Raw genomic sequence first — 15174 nt, 5'->3', positions numbered from 1 at the left:
GGAGCGGAGGCTCCCGGGGCGGCGCGGCGCTGGTCCCGTCGGCAGGTCCCGGTGCGGCGCCGGTCCCGGCGTGGCGCGGCTGCCGGGGCGGAGCGGCACGCCGGTCCCGGCGCAGCTTCCCGGAGCGGCGGGGGCGGCTCCCGGGGCGGCGCGGTGCCGGTCCCGGCGGCAGGTCCCGGCTCGGCGCGGCGGCGTTTCCCGCGCGGCTCCCGGCGGGGGCGGGTCGTGGCGCCGCGTCCTGGCGCGGCTTCCGGCAAAGCGGCGGCTTCCGGCGCGGCTTCTGACGCGACTTCCGGCGCGGTTTCTGGCGCGGCTCCCGGCGCGGCGCCGGTCCCGGTCCCGGTCCCGGCGGCAGGTCCTGGTGCGGCGCCGGTCCAGGCGCAGGTCCCGGCGCGGCGGCAGCTCCCGGAGCGGCGCTGGTCCCGGCGGTAGGTCCCGGCGTGGCGCGGCTGCGGCTGCCGGGGCGGCGCGGCGCCGGTCCCGGCGCAACTTCCCGGAGCGGCGGGGGCGGCTCCCGGGGCGGCACGGTGCCGGTCCCGGCGGCAGGTCCCGGCTCGGCGCGGCGGCGGTTCCCGCGCGGCTCCCGGCGGGGTGGGGGGGTGCGGGTCGCGGCGCCGGGCGGGTCCCGGTGCCCGCACGGGGTGGTGGGGGGGGAAAGGGCCCCGGCTGCTGCCGCTGGGGGGGTCCGTGGGGGCGGGCGGGTCCGCGCTCCTGGGGCGGCTGGGCCCGGCTCCCCCCGGGGGACTTTTGGGCCTCGGGGGGGTTCGGGGGGCGGGCGCGGCGGTGCAGGAGATGGCGGAGCAGTAAAGCCTGCGAGAGCGATAATAAAGCGCGGGCCGGGCTGCGGTGGTGCCGCCCCGCAGGGGCACGGGGCCGGGCCCTGCGCGGTTCCCGAGCGCTCCCCAAAACTGCCCGTGGGGCCCTGGGGGCGCAGGGCTGCGGGGTGGCTGCAGCCCCCCCCAGCCCTCGGCGTCGCACGTGGGGGCTGCAGGGGGGGTCAGAAAGCAGGCGGGGTGAGCTGCTTTGGGGCCCCAATAACGGAGGCCAGGTGTTGTGTTCCTGGGGCTCGAGAACGGGCTCCCGCGGCCGCTTCGGGGGGCTCAGAAGCGGATGTGAGCGGTGCGTTTTTCGGGAGCTGAGAGAGGGGACTCGCTGGTGTGGTTTTGGGGTCGGCAGCAGAGGCCGAGCGCTGCGTTTTTGGGAGTTGAGAGCAGGCTCGGCAGCTGTGTTTTTGGGCTCCACAGCGGGCGCTCCGTGAGCTGGTTCGGGGGCCAAAAGCAGAAGGCAGATGGGCCGTTTGTGCGGGGGAGCGGGAGGGCGTCGGGGGCTGCGTGGGAAAGCGGCGGGTGGGCAGGGTGCGTGGACGTTGCCTGGAGGCGGGGGTCCGGTCACGTCGGAGCCCAAAGTTCGGGAGGCCGGCACGCAGCGGGCCAAGCTCAACGTCCGAGGTGGTCTCCAGGGGTCCAGGGAGGTTTTCAGACTCCGTACGCCCTCTTTGAGTCTCGCTCTTCTTTGCTTAGAATAGTTATTAACTAAACCAGAATACAAACTAATCCGTATTTATACGACGTACAGCTGTGAGGTTTTACAGGAAAACTCCCAACGTGACAGCGATTGATTTCGGACCTTGCCTGAAGCCCGGGCTGTCGCACGTAGCTGGAGCTCGTGAGGGAGAAGGAGCCGAAAGGAAGCGGAGCTTCGGTCCGGAGCTGGAGCTTAAATTAGCCGGAATTGGAGCGAGCAGGAGCCGGAAGGAGACAGGGCGTCCGCCGTCCGGAGCGTGTGTTAGCCAGAGGCCAAGTGAGCCGCAGCTGCAGCGAGCAGGAGCGTCCATCGGCCGGAGTGTCCGTCGGCCGGGCCGCGCTCCTGGCACGGCCGCAGAGCGGCCGGGCGTAGGCAGGGCGGTCCCCAGCGAGGAGCTGCGAGCAGCGGGGAGGTGAGTCGCCCTTCTGCCGGCGGGGAGCCTGGCCTCTTCCCTCGGGGACCGAATCTGCACCACGCGCCTCCGTCTGTGCGGAGGGTCTCTCGCGGTCCCCTTCCCGAGGGCAGAAGCGAGGCAGGGGTCCCCCGGCTGTGCCGGGGCAGCCCCGCTGCGAGGGGGCGCGGGCGAGGCGGCAGCACGAGGTGGCGGTGGCTCCCCGGTACCTGGCAAAGGGGAGAGAACCCGTCCGGTGGGAGCTCCCGGGGCGCGGCCTGGCCCCGCACGGCCCCTCTGGCAGAATCCTCCCCTGTTGCTTTGCTGTCGGCCGGGTGCGACAAACGGGTTCATTTTCTGCCTTCTTTTTTTTTCCTTTTCCTTTCCCCAGGGTCGCCTTCTGCGTCACGTGAAGAAAATCCTGCGCGGTCGGTTCCGCTCGCTGCTTGGGTGATGGCACGTACGGGGCCGGGGGAGCGGGGAGAGACGTTAGCGAGGTCAAGGACTCTCCAGGTACTCCACGTCAAAGCCAGAGAAAAGGCAAACTTGTTGCCAGCGCAGAAAAGCTGGTGAAAAGCTGCAGTTAACAGAGCACGCCTCGTTCCTGAAGCGGTGCCTCAGTAGTCACGAACGTTTTCCTTTCTGCTCAAAGACGGACCTTTCACCCCGGATAAATGAAGGGCTGCCCGCTACATTCTTTAGGGTCAAGTGTTTGTCTTCTGTTTGCTCCTGCGAATTTTATGGGCGAGTTGGCAATAGCCTTTTAGAAGCACGACTAGATTTTGAGTCGCCTGTGGGGTCAGTAGAGTTAACTGCTGAACACCTAGATGCTAGTAGAAACATAATGAATGAAACACGGTGGAAACGGGTGTTTCAACTTGATTTTTATTCCGTTTTTGTTGTTTTATTCCTGTTTTTTTTTGCACAGAAGCGGTTTCCAAGGCCAGACGGGTAGCTGCGCCGTAAGAAAGACGTTTGCCTCGGGACGTACGGGGCGAGGAGCGGTGTCCTAGAGTCCCATCTGGGGTGCCAAATTCCGTTAAAGAAAATTGGCAGGGTCCCCAGGTCTCTAGGTTTACTGATTCTTCATTGAAGCAGCTCGGAGCTGGACCACCACCGCAGTGAGTGAATGGTAACTGACTCAAATTCACTATCAGTTTAGATAGAAACTAATAAGTAATTACATCACAAACTGCTCACGAGCTTCTGTTAAAATTCCGCTAACCATTTCAGTTGCTCTTTCATCTCTCTCTCTGTTGGCCCAAAAGGGAGCCCCAGTCAGGAAATCTCTATTTGAGATCTCTAGACTCTTCAGGGGGCCTCAGGTATTGAGCAAAGAAGAAATTACAAGGCAGTAGTAGGGCATCTGGCTGCTGAGAATTAGCAATGCAGAGGTATATGTGCACAAATGTATGATATCTCAAAATGACACCTACCTTGATACAGCATTTAAAACAGGAATTGATATTTAGAGCCTGCCTCGAGAGTAACAGCACAGAAAAAGCTTTAGAAAGCGTTATCTTCTATCAGATCACTTTGTTCTGATAAAGGAAAAAAGAACATAAAGTGGTCATAAAGACCAGGCTTAAGTATGTTTTTAGTAAGGTGCTGTGTGGATCTGTAGATTGGATGTGATCTTTCACACGGGGGGGGCGGAAGGAAAATTTGCACTCCTTCGTAAAAACCGTGGCAAACGCTCGCTGCAGGTTTTTGCTATTTTTTTTTTATTATTATTATCTGATGCGCTTTCTTGCAACTGTTCAGTTTTGTAGAATATTTTTACTGGAATCCGTGCATATGCTTATAGCTCTAAAAACTGTCTTGTTTCGTTGAAGTTCACTTCCTCCAGAGTCCACAGAAGTCCGTTCTTCGCCGCCGGTCAGCTGATGTTTATCTTCTGGTTCCGCTCGGGCTCCGCTCAACACCCCTTCCTCGATGTTCTCGCCGTGACCAGCGTCCCGTCTTGACCAGAGTCTGCTTTGCACTGCCGGCGTCTCCTAAGTATTAACCTAAAATACCTGAAGTCTGTTTAGAACCTTATTTCTACTGCTTCTTATTTGTAAGTATTTGGGGCGAGCGGAAAAGAAGGCAGGGACTCTGCGAGGGAGGAGGCGAGGGCTGAAAGCCAAAGGCCTCGGGCTCCTTTATTGCTGTTCTACTGCCCTATTGAAATGCAGGAGCCGGACTGGGCGGTTCGAGACACCGTCAACGTTCACAGGCTGAGCGCTCATCACCCCTTCTGGGAAGAGCCACGGTGCTGTGGGCTCAGAACATCAACAGCCGTTCCTTGTTTTCAGTTCTGTCTTCAGAACTGCCCTTCAACACACACGTTTACTTCTTTCACGCCTCAGAGGGCCCCGTGAACTGCTCAGGGCTCCTTTATCTTAAAAGGGAGCGAGAACTATTCTCAGTGCAGCCTTCCCCAGGGAATCCCCTGCTCTGCAAGTACAGCACAGCTGTTTGCGGGCTGATGGTCTTCCACAAGTATTCTGTATTCTTTTAAGGTAAAAAAGGTTAAGCGTACATCCTTTTTACTGGAATCGTCAGAAATTAATACTTGTAGGCCTAGTCCTGCGTAGCTGCTCATTAAGCTTTGACTGACGATCGGTTTAGTCACGGGTCAGGATTGTTGTAGAAGTTTTCACATAAATTGTTACAGAAGTTCTCATGAATTAAGAATAGAATAAAAAATACAAGTCAATCTGATAAACACGGGTGGGCTTTCACAATCCATGAATGTTGTTCTCAGAGCTCCTTGTGTAATCCTGACCGTAGAGAGGATGTCCCGTAGAGACCAACCTCTAACAACGGTGGAAGAGACGGAGCAGAAAGACCGGAGCGTCCGCGTTCTCGCTGTGGAGTTTATGGATCGAGACTCTGGGATTAAGGTAAAGAATGAGGGATTTATCACAGCTAAGGTAAGTGGCGTTGCTATTAAGTTCTTAATAGATACGGGTGCAACTTTATCATTGTTACATTTTCAGGTGTCACAGCTATCTGAGGAGTTTGTAAAGGTTACTGGGGTTTTGGGTGAAGATAAGTTACCACCTTCCCTTCCTCTTCCTGTTGTTTTTGATGATCATTTGATACGGGGTCGATTTGTTATTTCGCCAGCTTCTCCTATTTCACTGTTTGGGAGAGATTTATTGCAAGAATTGGGAACGTGCCGAGCTTTAACTCCCAAAGGAATTCGAGTAATCGTAACGGGAATACAAACTGTAGGAATTCGAGAAGGCGAGCTTAAAATCCCGAAAGAATTGAACGATGTAGCTAAAAAATTAGGGAGTCTCTCCGGAGATGATATTGGACTGTTAAAATCTGCAGAACCAGTAGCGATTAAAACAAAAGGAGGGACTCCTCCTTCTCTTAGGCAATACCCAGTTGTGGCAGAAGCCATCCCAAGTATTGGAAAACAAATAAAATCGTTCTTGGAAAAAGGGATTTTAAGAAAAAAAAGTCAAAGTTCTTTTAATACACCTACACTCCCGGTTAGTAAACACCGATTTGATAAAAAGATGGGGATCCAGAATATAGATTTCTACAAGATTTAAGAGCAGTAAATGGATTTGTAATCGTTGCCCATCCAGTTGTACCTGATCCAAATTTGATTATGACTCAAATACCTATTTGGGGAAAATTTTACACTGTATTGGATTTGACGGGAGCTTTCTTTAGCACAGCTGTGGCTGAGAAAAGCCAGCACAGATTTGCCTTCACTTGGCAAGGGAAGCAATTAAGCTGGACTCGGTTACCCCAGGGATTTACAAGCTCGCCAACAATATCCTCCCAAATTTTGAAAGGAGATTTGGCTGATTTGTTTTTTCCACGCAAGTCTGAATTAATACAATATGCAGATGATTTATTGTTAGTATGTCCTTCAAGGGAGGATTGTATTACAGACAGCATAAAGATCAGCTCAGCAACGGAAGAGAAGGGACTTTCGTGGACTCCTGACAATGGACTTTTGTGGACGCTTGACGAAGGAAGAAAGAGGAATGGAAATAGTTAGTGGATTTTTAACAGAAGCTCGTGAGAAGTTTGTGATCTAACTGCTGCTTAGTTTCTGTATAAAGCGATAGTGAATTTGAGTCAGGTACCGTTCAGCGCGGTGGCGGTCCAACTCCGAGTTGCTTCAATGAAGAATCGGCAAACCTGGAGACCCGGACTCTGCCGATTTTCTTTAACAAGGATTGTACAAAGGAGCTTTGAGAAGAATATTGAAGGGTTGTGAAAGCCCACCCGTGTTTGTCAGCGAGACTTGTATTTATTATTCTACTCCTAATTCTTTTTCACCTCTACTGATTCTTACCTGCTGAATTCGTGAGAACTTGTACGACAACTTACGTGACAGTTTCTACAACAGCTTTTATGTTAGGAATGAGTTGAAAATGGTGTCCGTGAGTCCCGATGCCGATGTTAAGTGTTCAAACCGCTCAGGCTTTTAAAGGATGTGTTGTATTTCGAGCTGACCTGTTTACCTAGAGTCCTCCTTTAGCTCAACTGCTCTCCTGGCTCTTATCCTGACTGCGTTCCTCTACTTTCTTGTGTGCTGTTTTTTGCCCGTGCCGGAGTCTAATCTGGGAGTTCTGTTTTTCAGCCGCCTTGTCGTAAGCGTGTCGTGAGGCTCGGCGGCTACCCCCGGCGCAGGTTTGCCCGCAGGTCGTTAAGCGTTTGTGAGGGTGAGGGACCGGCGCGGTGTGCGGAGGCTCCCGGCTGTGGGGGCAGCGAGGGGTGTCGGGTGTGGGGGGCCGAGAGGGGCCGGGGGCGTCGGTGGCCCTGGGGAGCCCGTCCCGGCGCGGGAACGAGGCGGAGCAGAGGCGGAGGGAGAGGCGCGGCACCGTCCTCTGGCACGGCGCCCCTGTGCCGTGGGGCGTCTGCCGGGGGGACAGGCTGCGGGCCGGGGCTGGTGACGGGGCAGCCGTTTGGAGGGGTGCCCTCCCTTGACTTTTCTAGCAGAGCTCCCCTTTTTTGGGGAGGGGGCGTGTACACGCGTAAATGGCGTCGCTAAAGTAAGGAGGTGGCGGTCAGGGCTGTTTCCCTCCTTTAGTGCGTGTTTCTGGGGTGAATGAAAAGCGGGGAGGGGTCTGGGTGGTGATGACGTCATTTGGAGCACCCGAATGTCACCGAGGCGGGGCAAGGACGCAGCGGAGCGGCAGGTAAGTGGGGCACGGGGGGGTCCCCCGAGGAAGGGGGTGTCAGAGCGTAAAACCGCGTGACAATCGGCGGGAGAGGCGAGGCGGTGGCGCCCCCGCGCGTCGGGAGGGCGGCAGTGCAGCTCGGGGGCCGCGCATGCGCAGTGGAGGGGCGCCCCGGCCGCGCTGGGTGCGGCAGCGGTTGCTTTTTACGTTTTTTTCTCGATCTCCCTTTTAGTTCTCGGGAGCCATTTTTTTAATTTTCTCCTTTTCTTAATCACGGTCGCTTTTAAAAAAGTGTCTCCGAGGCTGCGTTTTAGCTCGCCGCCGCTGCTTTTGCCGAGGGAGCGGTGCTCAAACGGGGCGCGGGCGGGACGTGGTCGGTGTCCCCCGGGCAACCGCGCATGCGCAGTGGGCGGCTCTTTGCCGCCCTCGGTGCCGGGAGTGGGCGTGGCCGTGCCCCTGCGGGGGCGGAGCAGGGGCGTGGTCTCCCGCGGAACCCTGCTCCGAGGGGGTGGGGCGGGGGAGGCGTGGCCTCCAGCCGAGCCCCGCCCTGGGGGGCGGGATGGGGCGTGGTCTCTTGCGGAAGCCCGCCCCGAGGGGTGGGATGTGGGCGGGGTCCCCTGAGGAGCCGCGCATGCGCAGTGGGGTGGGTCCGCCACAGCTCTGGCGGCGCCAGGTGCTGCCGCCCTGTGGTCTAATTTTGGTACTGCAGCCGCCGCTTTTTTAGTTGTTTTTTGTTTGTTTTTTTTTTTTTCCTTCGTTTTAGTTTTCGGGGGCGAGTTTTTTTTAATTTTCTCATTCTTTTCTTAATCACGGTCGCTTTTAAAATTTTCTCTCTACTTTTATCCCGTTTGCTGCCTTTATTTCTTCCCTTTTGTGTTAATAGTTTGTCTTTCCTCGGGGCTGTCGCTTTTTAAATGTTCTTTCCATGCCCGCTTTTATCCTGCTCCCTGTCCTTATTTTTTTTATCCGCATCTTGTCCATCCTCGGTGCCATCGCTTTTAAAAAAGTCTCTCCGAGGCTGCGTTTTAGCTCGCCGCCGCTGTTTTTGCCGAGGGAGCGGTGCTTAAACGGGGCGCGGAGGGGGTGGGCGGCAGCGCCGGTGTCCCCTGGGCAACCGCGCACGCACAGTGGCCGACTCTTTGCCGCCCTGGGTGCTGGGAGTGGGCGTGGCCGTGCCCCTGCGGGGGCGGAGCAGAGGCGTGGTCTCCCGCGGAACCCCGCCCCGAGGGGAGGGGCTGGGCGTGGCCTCCAGCGGAACCCCGCCCTGGGGGGCAGGACAGGGAGTGGTTTCCTGCGCGACTCCGCCCCGAGGGGCAGGACATGGGCGGGGTCCCCTGGGGAGCCGCGCATGCGCGGTGGAGGGGCGCTCTGGCGGCGCCTTCTGCTGCCGCCCTGTGGTCAAATTTCGGTACTGCAGCCGCCGCTTTTTTACCTTTTTTTTTTTTTTCTTCCTCTTTCCTCGCCCTTCTCCGTTTCACTTTCCCGGGGCTTTATTTTAAACTTTCTCCTTCTTTTCTTAATCACGGTCGCTTTTAAATTTTTCTGTCTATTTTATCCCGTTCGCTGCCTTTATTTCGCCGTCTTTTGTGTTACTAATTGGTCTCTCCTCGGCGGCGTCGCTTTTTAAATGTTCTTTCCGTGCCCGCTTCTTTCCCCGCTCCCTGTCCTTATTTTTCTTTTAACCGCGTCTGGCCTCTCCTCGGTGCCGTTGCTTTTTAAACAATGTCTCTCGGCGGCTGCGTTTTAGTTCGCCGCCGTTTTTTTTTGATGAGGGAGCGGCGCTTAAACGGGGCGCGGGCGGGAGCGGGGTCCCCGGGGAAACTGCGCATGCGCAGGGGCCGGCTCTGTCAGTGCCGGGAGTGGGCGTGGCCGCGTCCCGGTGGGGGCGTGTCAGAGGCGTGGTTTCCCGCGGAGCCGCGCCCCGAGGGGCGGGACGGGGGCGTGGTCTGGTGCGGAACCCCGCCCCGGGGGCGGGGTATGGCGGGGGTCCCCTGGGCGGCCGCGCATGCGCAGTAGGGGGAGGCGCTGGCGGCGCCAGGTGCTGCCACCCTGTGGTCAAATTTCGGTACTGCGGCCGCCGCTCCCTGTCCTTATTTGGTTGCTAGGGCGCCATCTTGGTTGCTAGGACGCCATCCTGGTTGCTAGGGCGCCATCTTGGTTGCTAGGACGCCATCCTGGTTGCTATGACGACATCCTGGTTGCTAGGCGGCCATCTTGGTTGCTAGACCGCCGTCTTGGTTGCTAGGACGCCGTCTTGGTTGCTAGGCGGCCATCTTGGTTGCTAGGACGCCGTCTTGGTTGCTAGGACGCCGTCTTGGTTGCTAGGCGGCCATCTTGGTTGTTAGGCGGCCATCTTGGTTGCTAGGACGCCGTCTTGGTTGCTAGGACGCCGTCTTGGTTGCTAGGGTGCCATTTTGGTTGCTAGGGCGCCATTTTGGTTGCTAGGCGGCCGTCTTGGTTGCTAGGCGGCCGTCTTGGTTGCTGGGACGCCCTCTTGGTTGCTAGGCGGCCCTCTTGGTTGCTAGGCGGCCCTCTTGGTTGCTAGGCGGCCGTCTTGGTTGCTAGGCGGCCCTCTTGGTTGCTAGGCGGCCGTCTTGGTTGCTAGGCGGCCATTTTGGTGGCTAGGACGCCATTTTGGTTGCGAGGACGCCATCTTGGTTGCTAGGCGGCCATCTTGGTTGCTAGGCGGCCATCTTGGTTGCTAGGACGCCGTCTTGGTTGCTAGGCGGCCATCTTGGTTGCTAGGACGCCGTCTTGGTTGCTAGGCGGCCATCTTGGTTGCTAGGACGCCGTCTTGGTTGCTAGGGCGCCGTCTTGGTTGCTAGGGCGCCATTTTGGTTGTTAGGACGTCGTCTTGGTTGCTAGGCGGCCATCTTGGTTGCTAGGCGTCTCCCGGGCAACCGCGCATGCGCAGTGGGCGGCTATGGCCACTCAGTCAGTGCTGGCAATGGGCGGGGCCGTGTCCCCGTGGGGGCGTGCCAGAGGCGGGGTGTGCTGCGGAGCCCCGCCCCGAGGGGGCGGGACTGGGAAGGCGTGGCCTCCATCGGAGCCCCGCCCTGAGGGGCGGACGGGGCGTGGTTTCCTGCGCGACTCCGCCCCGAGGGGCAGGACATGGGCGGGATCCCCTGGGCAGCCGCGCATGCGCAGTGGAGGGGCGCTCTGGCGGCGCCTTCTGCTGCCGCCCTGTGGTCAAATTTCGGTACTGCAGCCGCCGCTTTTCTACTTTTTTTTTTTTTTTTTTTTTCCCCCTCCGTTTTTTTTTTTTTTTTTCTCCGCGGGTCCCGGCGCGGTTCCCGGCGGGGCGGCGGCTACCGGAGCGGAGGCTCCCGATGCGGCGCGGCGCCGGTCCCGGCGGCAGGTCCCGGCTCGGCGCGGCGGCGGTTCCCGCGCGGCTCCCGGCGGGGGGGGGGGCCCGCGGCGGGGGCGGGTCGCGGCGCCGCGCGGGGCGGGGCGGGGGGGGGCGCGTCCTGGCGCGGCTTCCGGCAAAGCGGCGGCTTCCGGCGCGGTTTCTGGCGCGGCTCCCGGCGCGGCGCCGGTCCCGGTCCCGGCGGCAGGTCCTGGTGCGGCGCCGGTCCGGGCGGTAGGTCCCGGCGTGGCGCGGCTGCGGCTGCTGGGGCGGCGCCGGTGCCGGCGCAGCTTCCCGGAGCGGCGGGGGCGGCTCCCGGGGCGGCGCGGTGCCGGTCCCGGCGGCAGATCCCGGCTCGGCGCAGCGGCGGCTGCCGGGGCGGCGCGGCGCCGGTGCCGGCGCAGCTTCCCGGAGCGGCGGGGGCGGCTCCCGGGGCGGCGCGGTGCCGGTCCCGGCGGCAGGTCCCGGCTTGGCGCGGCGGCGGTTCCCGCGCGGCTCCCGGCGGGGTGGGGGGGTGCGGGTCGCGGCGCCGGGCGGGTCCCGGTGCCCGCGCGGGGTGGTGGGGGGGAAAGGGCCCCGGCTGCTGCCGCCGGGGGGGTCCGTGGGGGCGGGCGGGTCCGCGCTCCCGGGGCGGTTGGGCCCGGCTCCCCGCGGGGGACTTTTGGGGCTCGGGGGGTGGGCGCGGCGGTGCGGGAGATGGCGGAGCAGTAAAGCCTGCGAGAGCGCTAATGAAGCGCCGGCCGGGCTGCGGTGGTGCCGCCCCGCAGGGGCACGGGGCCGGGCCCTGCGCGGTTCCCGAGCGCTCCCCAAAACTGCCCGTGGGGCCCTGGGGGCGCAGGGCTGCGGGGTGGCTGCAGCCCCCCCCAGCCCTCGGCGTCGCACGTGGGGGCTGCAGGGGGGGTCAGAAAGCAGGCGGGGTGAGCTGCTTTGGGGCCCCAATAACGGAGGCCAGGTGTTGTGTTCCTGGGGCTCGAGAACAGGCTCCCGCGGCCACTTCGGGGGGCTCAGAAGCGGACGTGAGCGGTGCGTTTTTCGGGAGCTGAGAGAGGGGACTCGCTGGTGTGGTTTTGGGGTCGGCAGCAGAGGCGGAGCGCTGCGTTTTTGGGGCTGGAGATGTTATAGAAATTTTCACATAATTAATGTAAAAGTTCTTATGAGTTAGAGAGACAAGAATCAAGAGGGGTGAAATAGAATAGTGAATAGAATAATTAATATAAGTCTATCTGAATAAACACAGGTGGGCTTTCACAATCCATGAATATTGTTCTCAAAGCTCCTTGTGTAATCCTGACCTAGGACTGAACAAATCGTCAATCAAAGCTTAATGAGTAGCTAAGCAGGAGTAGGCCTAGAAGTATTACCTTCTGATGATTTTAGTAAAGGGGATGTATGGTTAACCTTTTCTTTACCTTAAAAGAAATATAGGACACTTAGAAATAAAAATTAGTATAGATAAGGTTTTAAACATAACTTCAGTTGTTTTTAAGGTTGAATGTTTAGGAGACACTGGCGGTGGGAACTGGACTCTGATCAGCCTGGATCAGGACGGGACGCTGATCACGACAAGAACATTAAGGACGCCGATCACAGCAAGAACATCGAGGACGGGGTGTCGACCGGAGTCGGAGCGGAACCAGAACATAAAGATCAGCTAAACAATGGAAAAGAATGGACTTTTGTGGACTCTTGATGAAGGAAGAAAGAGGAATTGAAATAGTTAGTGGATTATTAACAGAAGCTTATGAAATGTTTATGATGTAATTGATTATTAGTTTCTATATAAACCGATAGTGAATTTGAGTCAGGTACCATTCACTGCGGTGGTGGTCCAACTCTGAGTTGTTAATAAAACCAGCAAACCTAGAGACCCGGACTCTGCCAATTTTCCTTAACAGAATTTGGCACCCCAGCTGGGACTCTAGGACACTGCTCCGATTCTCTGAGCATTCCCGTCTCCAACGCCTAATTGCCGGCAACAAGGGTGAGTTCACCTGGTGGTCTTGGGAGCGGGTATACTCAGACACTAGGAGCCTGTGTGTTTAAAATTGCTGAGGAATTTTTGAAACAAAGGTACCCCGGGAAATTAAGGAAAAGATAAAATGGGAATTGGACCCAGCATTGAAAGGGGGACGCCCCTTGCTGAGGTTTTGGAGAATTGGAATAGAATCCCGTTGACCGGGACATGTGGGAAAAAGAGATTTATTTTGCTGTGTCAAGAAGAATGGCCATTTTTTAACTAGGATCCGAGGTGGAGGACCTAGAGGCATCTGGCCCTCTAAAGGGACCTTTGATGCACAAAGTTGAAATTTTGAAGGGTAATCCTCGAGGATGAAGGGAGTCAAGATATTGATTTTTGGTATATTTGGTATTATTGGGCAAATGCAAAGAAAGGCAAAAAGAGCCTAAACAAGTGAAACCTTCCATTCCTTCAGCGCCCATGCTGGAGGAATCAAATTCTTTCACTGACAAGGGATTTGGCATGTATCCCATGAGGTTGGAATACATCCCAAACCCTAGAGCTGGACCTGGATCTCCACCAGAGGTTCCACCAGTCCAAGCTGTTGTGAGACATGAACCTGGGAAACAAGGAGATTTAGTAAACTGGCAATCAAAATGCCACGCATCAGAGAGGATGCTGAAAAATGTGCTGAGATGCTATCTGGCATTTTTACTGATTATTCTCCAAATTGGAATGATGTAAAGACCCTCATGAGAGAGCTCTTTACAGCAGAAGAGAGGGAAAAATCCTTACAAAAGGATCGGGAAATTACACAAAGAGGTCAAACTCAAGGGCTACAGCCCTGGCCCGATCAAAACCCAAATTGGAATTTGGCCACTGAGGATGGCGCCAGACTCCAACGAGAAGCCTTACAGCAACTGGTGGAGGCTGTTCGGCAAGCTAGCGAGAAAAAAATTATTAATTGGACAAAGGTAATGGAATGTAGGCAAAAACCTGATGAACATCCCAGTGATTACTGGAGTCGGTTAAAAGCTACTCTCCTGAAATATGGAGGAATGACAAGGGACAATTTTCAGGAACCCCTTGCAATCAGTGTATTTGTGGATCAATCTATACCTGATATTAATAAATATTTCAAGAAACATATGCCAGGGTGGCAAGGCGAAAGCCTCACAAAGATTCTTAGTATTGCCACCTTTGTATATGATGGGAGAAGTGAAGAGCAAAAGAAACAAGATCAAAACAAAGAGAGAAAGGAGCGAGAGAGAGAGAGATCAACCTTTCGGCACCGCAACTACTCAGAATTACCAGCGCGGCAGGGGAAGAGGTTTTTCACAAGGCTGTGGAAGGGGAGACCGAGGAAGACAAAGATTCATTCCCTCTCGAACTGATACTCTGGAATGTTTTTTTTTACTGTGGTAATTTAGGGCACATCATCCGGTATTGTCCTCTGAGACCACCTTCCAACAACGGTGGGAGAGACGGAGCGGAAAGACGGGGGCGTCCACATTCTCGCTGAGAAATGTATGGATCGGGACTCTGGGATTAAGGTAGATAACGAGGGACTTATCACAGCTAAGGTAAATGGCATTCCTGTTAAGTTCTTAATAGATACTGGTGCAACTTTATCATTGTTAAATTTTCATGTGTCACAGCTATCTGATGAATTTGTAAAGGTTACTGGGGTTTTGGGTGAAGAGAAGTTACCGCTTTCTCTTCCCCTTCCTATTGTTTTTGATGATCGTTTGATATGAGGTTGATTTGTTATTTCGCCAACTTCTCCTATTTCACTATTTGGGAGAGATTTATTACAGGAATTGGAAACATGCATAGATTTAACTCCCAAAGGAATTTGATTGATCATAATGGAAATGCAAACTATAGAAATTCAAGAAGGTGAGCTTAAAATCCCAAAAGAGTTAAAGAATGTACCTTAAAAATTAGGGAGTCTCTCCGGAGATGATATTGAACTGTTAAAATCTGCAGAACCTGTAGTGATTAAAACAAAAGGAGGGACTCCCCCATCTATTAGGCAATACCCAATTGTGGCAGAAGCTATCCCAAGTATTGGAAAACAAATAAAATCATTTTTGGAAAAGGGGATTTTAAAAGAATGTCAAAGTTACAAAGATGGGGATCCAGAATATAGATTTGTATTTGTAATTGTTCCCCATCCAGTAGTACCTGATCCAAATTTGATTGTTACTCAAATACCTATTTGGGGAAAATTTTACACTGTATTGAATTTGACTGGAGCTTTCTTTAGCATACCTGTGGCTGAGGAAAGCCAGCACATATTTGCCTTCACTTGGCAAGGGAAACAATTAACCTGGACTCGGTTACCCCAGGAATTTACAAGCTCACCGACTAAATCCTCCCAAATTTTGAAAGGGGATTTGGCTGATCTGATTTTTCCGTGTAAGTCTGAATTGATACAATATGTAGATGAGTTATTGTTAGTATGTCGTTCAAGGAAGGATTGTGTTACAGACACTCGGTATTTGTGTAATAAATTGGTTGTAAAAGGTCACCGAGCATCTCCATCAAAATTGCAGTCCATCAAATGGGGTCTGGAGAGGCAAAAAGCTTTTACAACTCTGAAAGGTGCCTTAATGCAAGCACAGGCTTCAGGTTTACCAGATTATAGTAAACCTTTCAAATTATATTGTGATGAGCAGAAGGGAAAATGCTAGAGGAGTTTTAGTCCAAACTTTAGGACCACATGAAAGACCAGTAGCATATTTTTCTGCTCAGTTAGATCCGGTTATACAAGGGACACCATTTTGTATAAAATCAGTAGCTGCAGCAGCAGAAA

The 15174-nt window shown here is 55.5% G+C and overlaps 1 long non-coding RNA gene across 6 annotated transcripts; it reads left to right on the top strand.

The window, feature by feature from the left end:
* The first annotated feature begins 342 nt into the window (after positions 1 to 342).
* LOC137677284 (uncharacterized) lies at positions 343 to 6379 on the top strand. 6 transcript variants are annotated; one of them, XR_011050252.1, is made up of 6 exons: positions 343 to 428; positions 1576 to 1936; positions 2307 to 2713; positions 2844 to 3047; positions 3751 to 3974; positions 4691 to 6379. It is a non-coding gene; the product is annotated as an uncharacterized lncRNA (long non-coding RNA). The 6 variants fall into 6 exon arrangements; XR_011050250.1 differs by having other exon boundaries at positions 4665 to 6379; XR_011050251.1 differs by having other exon boundaries at positions 3751 to 4419.
* The last annotated feature ends 8795 nt before the right edge of the window (positions 6380 to 15174 follow it).

This window comes from Nyctibius grandis, unplaced genomic scaffold (genome assembly GCF_013368605.1).
Source record: "Nyctibius grandis isolate bNycGra1 unplaced genomic scaffold, bNycGra1.pri scaffold_122_arrow_ctg1, whole genome shotgun sequence".
Lineage (NCBI taxonomy): Eukaryota > Metazoa > Chordata > Aves > Nyctibiiformes > Nyctibiidae > Nyctibius > Nyctibius grandis.
This window is presented reverse-complemented; position numbering and strand designations above follow the sequence as displayed.